At 39.8% G+C, this 8,545-nt stretch overlaps 1 long non-coding RNA gene across 1 annotated transcript; it reads left to right on the top strand.

Moving 5' to 3' along the window:
• The first annotated feature begins 2,710 nt into the window (after positions 1-2,710).
• LOC115595650 (uncharacterized) lies at positions 2,711-4,823 on the top strand. Its single transcript, XR_003986742.1, has 2 exons — positions 2,711-3,647; positions 4,278-4,823. It is a non-coding gene; the product is annotated as an uncharacterized LOC115595650 (long non-coding RNA).
• Positions 4,824-8,545: the final 3,722 nt, after the last annotated feature.

Here is an 8,545-nt window from a genome sequence, read left to right as displayed (position 1 = left end):
TCTGCTTCATGAAGTTGTTTTCCCTGTCCGTCTTGACCTAATATCACCAAATTTGACACCGTACTTCCTCGGGTCCTCAGCAACAAACCTGCCAAGTGTGAAGTAAACCAGGTAAAGGGTTCTTGAGATATGTGAATGACAGAGAAACAGTTTTGTTTTAAAGTTCCATTTTCCCTCAGCTAACTGCTCAGTAAAGCTAAATATTTGTAGCACCAACACAATAGTGGTATTTCTCATCTTACTGCGGGTTTAAAAGTAAACCTCAGGGTGTAATTCATGCGTGTAATTACATGAATGAGTTAATGTAAGAATAATAATAAACCACAGCAGGGCCAGGAGTTAAAATAGCTAAGTATTAATGCATTGATGGGTACAATACACACCCAAAGCCTTCAGGCATGACAAAAGCACACAATCATAATCTAAGAATAGGTCAGACCCCTTCTCCCATCATCATGTAACCGTGGTAACATGGATTCAGTGACGCTATCAACACGCAAGATAAGATTCAAGGAAGCTCACATCATTTTTGTAATTTTTTTCACCTTTTCTGGGTATTCAGTCAAACATGTCATCAAGTACAAAGGTTAATCACATGCAGGCGCGCGGTGACTGTTAGCTCCTGTCATTACCAGCCTGATTTATCCGCGGGGCGTGCGGGGAGTGACATTATCAAGGTTAAATAACGGGCATCAGCTCCTGTGACATTTGATCTATTCTGATCACAGTTATTATGATAAAAATAGTGGTTGGATTATGCTACAAACTCGAAATAACAAGACGTGGTTCCACTTTTGCTGCATTGGCTCCGAGTTCATCAGAAAGAGGAGGAGGAGGTGGAGCAGCAGGTTTAAATAGCTGCTACAGTCACATATTGTCTCAACAGTGTCAGTAAGAAGATTTAAAACACATCTATAAAACTGAAGACGTTCTCAGCCTCACCGCCGATTTGTGTATAGTGCTGGTTAGCAAAAATTAACATGCTAACATGCTTTACTGTGAAAGTGGTTGTCAACATGCCTGCTGAATATTAGCATTATGACCTCCGTACTTCATCTTTGTCCTGTTTGGACATGTTTGTTTTCCTATTTACATCTGCTGTCAACAATCGCTTGACCTGACTTTATCAAGAGTTCAAAGCACGCACGCTAATCCCAGCCTGAGCCCTGACACTTACTGCAGATCACTTAACCCCCCAGCATCAAGTTTCTCTTCTTTCCACTGGCTTACACTGGAATACGGCTGATGCATGTGCTAAGATGTTTTTGGTCAGCCGAGCATTAGCAACAAGGACGTCGTTTCGGAAGAGTCGCATGAAACAAGGAAGAGTCTTCTCCTGAAGGCTTCTCAGAGATTAGAAGCCAGGGTGAAAATAAAGGAGATCATTCACCTGCAACAGGACAAGTACGTTGAAAGTTCTCAAGTCTGATTCTCTGCATAACTGATTGATCTTGGAATTTCACCCCTGCCAAGAAGATCTCAAACTCACAGATATACTGTAGGTAGGAGCTGGTGGCAGCGCTCTGGGCCAGCAACAGTTTATGGATATTACGCCTGCTAATTTCAGAAGTGCGTTGCAGTAGTAGAGTCTGGAAGAGATGAAAGTGTGGATCAACTTTTCCACATCTGCAAAAGAAAGGAATGAGCTGATCTTGGTCGGCAGGACTGAACCACTTTGGTCAGCTTGGTATCAAAAGTCAAAGATGAGCCCAAGGTTTGCGGGCCTCTTGACAAACATTATTAGATCGGTCACTCAGATTATTGGAGAGGTTATTAATGTAATTAATGTGAAAGGTAATTATAATTCTAAAGCAATTAAAATCAATGGTATGTCTACACAACGTTTTTCCCGGGGGTAGCATGTAAATGTAAATAAGAGGGGACCCAACACTGATCCTTGGGGAACCCCACAGAATAAAAGGAGCATCTCTAAATAGAGAGTTAGCAAATTCAGCCCCACGTCCCTGAAACCAACATTACTTTTCAGACCGGTCGATTTAGACATTGTGGTCTGGGTGGGATCTTCTTCCGGGTCGCTGCTCGTGCAGTGGACCGGTTAGCACGTAGAGTTGTTGATTTGTACGGTTTGTTTATTTTGTGTAATATTCGTGTGTGTTTTCGTCCGTCAGTGGACAAACTAGACACCCACCAACTGGGTTAACGGCGTCTGGCTGCCTTTTTCTTTGCTATCTGACTTGTTTTGTCTTTGTAACACATAACGTTAGCTATATTGCTTCACACTAATTCCTGAAGAACTGTATATGAATATCAAAATACACACAGATAAGCTAAAACATATTCCTGACTAAATAAATGAGGACGATACATGTGCACACACAGGAACAAGTGATTCCTTGGTGTCTTTTTCTTTCTTTTTCTACAATACCCGCCTCTTAAAAACACGGTATATAATTTCTTTTCGACATATGCCGTGAAATATCCTGTTGGATTAGCGCTGCAGTGTCCAACACGGGGCCATAACAACACAGGAGCTAAAGAGACAATACTTCAGTGAGCACTGAGAGGCAATAAAAGAAGGAAGACGCAGGGGGGGACAACAAATGTTCTGTCATCATCTATTTTTTTTTTCAGTGATCCTCAGCAGGTGGAGGAGCTATTTCTGATGCAACCCAACTCCCTCCTGTCTCCACACACACACACACACACACCACACAAAGAGAAAAAGATAGGGAGGCCTTGGTATCAGGGAAGTGCTTGTAATGCACTTTCTACTGTCGTTGCTCTAATAAATAGGTGGGTGACAGCTCAATGTGTCGCCTCGTAGTTCTCCGTATGCGGTCGTAAATCTGAACAACTGAGCTCAACTCTGAACCTTTTGGGTTTGGAGAAAGTAAAAAAGGACGACATCATTCTCTTTAACGCTGTTGATGCGTAGGACTCAAGGATTGCCGTCCGTCCTCACCTGCTCTTTGAGGTGTCATTCGTTTTGTCAGTTGCCGGCTGCATAATCCATCTGAACCCATCGTCACGACCCAGCCAGCTCAGCCAGGAGCTGACTAGGTGTTCAGTTTAAAGGCCCCCTGTGTCTTCAGTTGAAAGCATTCAGGATTGTACATACAGTGTTTGTAAAAAAATACTCAAAATCATAGCAAAGATAGTGTGTTGAAATATTTCTTAGTCACCCATATAGATATGAGTAAAAGTCGTAAAGTATCTTACATTAAAGGCACTTAGTGGAGGGGAAGTATGCGGGGGGAGCAGATGAAACCAGAGCCACTTCGAACTTGTACTTAAGTGAATGGTCCATTTTGTTCAGAATAACTATACATCACAATCTCTTCTTTAAGTAAAGAATCTGAATGCTTAATTACTCGCACTTTTTTTTGATGAACAATCTTCTGTTCAATCACAACATTATAGAATCATTCTCAAGTCTCCTCCTCCATCTTCCTGACCATCTGCCTGACTCCTCGCACTTCCTGGATCTCGTACAGACTTCCCTGGGGGCGGCTTTGTTTGGACGCCGGGTGCGGGGAGCAGCTGACGCAGGACCGCAGCCAAGTGGCCTGCCATGGCATCCCTCTGCCCGCTGCTGTAACCTTGACTCTGCAGCACCGGGTGATCTGAGCGGGCCAACATTTCTCAGCCGCCCGCACTGCTGTCGACCCTTTTTATCCAGAGAAAAGGTTAGTTGGGAGGGGGGGGGTACTGTGAGATCACTGTGGGGTGGTTTCTTGTGATTGTGTGTAAAACTGTGGTGGGATTTCACTGAATGAGTGAAGGGCAGTGAGTTTTGGGAATCTGGGAGACGTGTCTACTGTCACATGCCTTTTTTTGGTAGTTGTAACTATTATAGTATGAGCCTTCCCAGCTGTTCTTCACCTCTGCCAAGGCGATTATGTTTTTCTCACGTCTGTTGTTTGTTTGTTAGTTTGTCAGCACGATTAGACAAGAACTGATGAACACATTTCCATGAAAAGTTGGATGGAGGGTGGCTCTCAGCCAAGAACAGACCCTGTTAACTTTCAGTGGGGATCCGAATAAAGGGACGGATCCAGGAACTCTCACTTTGATCGAGTACAGAAGGGGACTGTTCGGCCCTATGGAGGAGTTATACGCTCTACTGAGTGGCACTATATAGTTTTGGAGAAGAAATTCAAATGCAGATTTTCAGTATTTACAATATTAATGAGGTAATAATGCAAACAATTTATTTCATAACCGAATAAAAAGTCCCACTCACAGGAAATAAGGTCACCAGAAGCAAACATTTAATGTATTGCAAACATGAATGTCTGAACCAAATTTCTCTGCAGTCACCCAGTAGCCGGTGAGGTATCCCACTGAAAACCACAAACAATGGCCTCATGGCGGCGCCAGAGGAAAAGCCAGAGGACTCCACCTGTCCCTGTGATACAGAATGAGCAATGACTGAACTCACCTGAACCTTATATCTAATCAGAATCTAATCAGACTGTAAACAAAAGAACTACAGTCAAATATGACGTCACAGGTGAGCTGACACCCCTTGGATCTGAACCTGCCCTGAACAAAACCAATCTCATCTGGCCTGTTCATGAAGACAACTCAAGAAATGTTATATTTTTTATGTTAAGAAATGTGGATATGTATTATCTGAATACAACTGGAACAGTGAAGAAATAATATTTAACTAGCACCTTTATTGACCGTTTGGCAGAAGATAAATGTCACTTTCACATCTGTTCAGTATATGTTAAACCACATTCAGAAGCCAGTTAGCCTAGCTTAGCACAAAGACTTGATACGGGGGGAATTACCTCCCAGCAACTTGAATGCTCATTTACTGTAAACGTGTGTACTGCAATAAATCATTGAAAGAGGTTAGGGGTTATATTTGGGGTTTTTAAATGTACCTTGGTATTAGAATTTCATTATATAGACTCCCGTGGCTCTTACACAGAATGAACTGTTTGTGACATTTGGCCCTGATGAAAACCGCCCTGTAGGCACCACGTTCTCCCCACAGAGAAACAAGTTACTAAAAATGTGTCTGCATCTGCCTCCACTCACACCTGGCAGGGCGACAAAGCAGTCATATTGTGTCCACACGAGGTCAGCAGAGGGTTATTATTAGGCAGCACCGCAGCTGCCTGTGTGCAGAAGAAAAGAGCAGAAAACAATTTAATATTGTGAGGCAGGATATGAGTGTATATATTAATATTATTTTCAACTTTCACTGGGTTACAGTTTTCAACCAGCATCAGTCCTGATAATAACGACCAAATATTTATTCATTTTCAGGATTTTAACCCTTTAAATACCGATTTGTTTACATGATGCCACTGTTTTTTAAATGAAATAACCAAAAAAGTTGTTATTTTTCATATATACTTAATATTTAATTCATGTATTGATATTAACATTTGCACTAAATGTGGTCTTTTAACAGTTGCATGAGGATCAAGTTTCATTATGAGGCAAAGCCGCCTATTGAGATTGAGGAGTCACGTGCTGATTTGGGTTGATTTGGGTGGGGTCTGAGCCGGTCGGCCATGATGGTAGGAGACGCTATCGGTTGTCAGGGGCAACGCCTGCAGAACTTCACAGAGGCGCGACTAAACAGTCCAGAGCTCTTTAATTTCTGCGCATTTATTATTTCGGCGGGACAGAGACGGATCTACGAATACGAGAAAGAAAAGGAAGAAAGTAAAGCAATGCAAAAAGATAAGGCGAAAGAAAAGGGACCTTACAGGAACAAGCTCACGCCAAGCGCATAACAGCGGTATTTGGAGAAGCTCTCGGACATCCAAAATATCGACCCATACGAGCTCCCTGCAGAGGAATGGCACAGAGACCTGGATCATTTACCTCCATGCACATACATGGACATCGTCAGTTACCTTGTTTTTGGTGTAAGTTACTACACAATGCAGGAGTTTAAAAGCCACAAGTCTTTGGAAAGTTACGAGACTTTCTGCTGTGGCTGGGTGCAGGACTTGGCCATCTACAAGCCTCCAGGTGGTGAAAACAGCGTTGTACTGACAAAAAGACATGTTTAGAGAACGTACCCGAGTGTAAATGCAGAGGCAATACTGAAGCAGTTTTTAACGCAGCAGTGACTACCAGGCATGGTAAAACAGTGCGGAATTGTAAAAACCTCCTCTACTACAGAGTTAAGAACACACGTAAACAATCGTGTTTTGCCGGTGGCATCCTGCCATCATGGCGGAGAGGCGGAAGATCCCGCGAGATCGAGGGAGGGGCTTTGTACCATGACGACAACTCCTCACTCTCAATAGGACACAAGGGAAATAGCATGTATTTGATGTGTGGGCCAAAATACAGGGAAAAGCCCCTTATCTAGTGAAAAATAGTAAACAAACTAATTACAAAAACTCCTCAAGGACCGCAGCATGAAAGTCTGATAACATGTGTTTTAGTTTTAATGGGGCATAATATCAATCAGTCAATCAAACTTTATGTATAACATCATTCTAACAGATCAAAATGCAATCTAAAGTGATTGAAACAAGAAAAAACATTAAATAACAAAAGATAAAAGAATCAAAGAAAGAATAAGCAATGGAAATAATGATGGAAATAGAATATTACATGTAAAAGGTTTTTATTTATTTATAAGAATGAGAATGATGTGACCAGCTAAATGTAAATAAAATGCACATGAAATATAGTATAAAGAATATAGGGCTATGATAAAAACAAAATAGATTAGAATAAGTATCAACATTAAAACCATAAACATTATACAAAAAAATATATCTATATATGCACAACAGTTTAAGCTGTCTGCTGTAATATACACAATGTATTATAGACATATTACACGAGCTCAGGAGAAATTTAAAATAAGGTAAATAAACAAATAAAAACACCATAGCCTAACTGTTTGCAGTCTGCATTAATACAGTCAAAATGATCAAAAAATTACAGTACAAAACTGTACAATAAGATTTTAAGGTGACCAGTGTGGCGTTAGGGTGTGGTCCTGTGTCTGACAGCAGCAGCAGCGTCTCCATCAATCATCCTCCGGTAGTTTTTCTCCTGCAGTGCAGACTCTGTCCAGCAGGGGGCGGCAGCTCCTCACACCACACATCTCAGCGGGGAGCCGAGACCAGACGTCTTCCAATTCTGCAGCAGCCAGAGTCAAGTCAGCAGCAGCAGCAACAGGAACATGGAATGTCAAAATAATACACAGGGTTATATTTTATTAGCAGCAAATTTAAATTGGTCTAAAGTGATACATCTGTTTAGATACCTGGGCTCAGACACATAAAGGGCCCCTCCTACCTTTCACAATAATAGAAAGAAAGAAGAAAGATAAATGAATTTGATCAACATCAGGATCAAATATCATGACCTCTACTGCTGACTGCTATTTCCCTTGACTTTCTGACTCCAGAAGAGTCAAATCTATCCATTTCTCTTACAAATAAATCTGTGTATCTTGCACTAGTGTATGTTCTACTTAAGCAAATTAAATCACTTGTAGTTGATTTGTGTGTGTGTGTGTGTGTGTGTGTGTGTGTGTGTGTGTGTGTATACATATATATGTATATATATATATATATATATATATATATATATATATATATATACATATATATATATATATATATATTAGAGCTGTCAAACGATTAATTTTTTTTAATCGCGTCAGCTTTTGGTGGGGGGAGGGCGGTGGGCTCTCTTCATCTGCCATGTGTTTGGCTTGCAAATGATATTTGAGACTCGACTTACTTCAATGGTAACTCATTTCATGTCGATGTTTTGATCCCATTTAGGGTGAGGGGATATTTTTTGAGCCTTTTATTTGAAGTGCATGATTTGAAGTGAATTAACATTTTACTAAAGCAAGCATATTTGCCATTTCTTATGATGTTAAAAGTATTAAGAACATGAAAAAACTACATTAAGGTACATTTAGAACAGGAAAAAATGTGCCAAAAAAATGTGCCAAAAAAATGTGCCAAAAAAATTGCGATTAATTTGTGATCATTCGCGAGTTAACTATGGACAAAATGTCCATCGTTTGACAGCTCTAATATATATATATATATATATATATATATATATATATATACGTATATATATATACGTGTGTATATATATACGTGTGTATGTATATATATACATATATATATATATATATATATACATATATATATATATATATATATATATATATATATATATATATATATATATATTCACTTTAAGTACCATGATTTAAGTACCATCCTTGATGACTGAGTTTTCATTGTTGGGTGAAATTGAAGATCTCTGTCTCAAAATCTACTGTTTCTTTTAATGATAAATTCGATTTTAGTCATTAACTTGCATTTGTTTAAAGTTTGAAAGGTGTAGCAACAGTAAAAGGTGGAAGGTTTTAAGCTGCATCAAGTTACCTATAAAAAATAATAGTACATACATCAATTAATAAATAATAATAATAATAATAATAATAATAATAATAATAATAATAAAGACAAATAGACTTTCTTTGCCAAACAAGAGGAAGACTTGAGTGTTCTGTCTTCGTGCTTTTATTTTGAAGCACAACTTCCGCTCCGGCTCTTGCTGC

The sequence above is a fragment of the Sparus aurata genome, chromosome 14 (assembly GCF_900880675.1).
Source record: "Sparus aurata chromosome 14, fSpaAur1.1, whole genome shotgun sequence".
Taxonomy (NCBI): Eukaryota; Metazoa; Chordata; class Actinopteri; order Spariformes; family Sparidae; genus Sparus; species Sparus aurata.
Note: the sequence above shows the minus strand (reverse complement) of the source record. Positions and strands in the feature narration are given on the sequence as shown.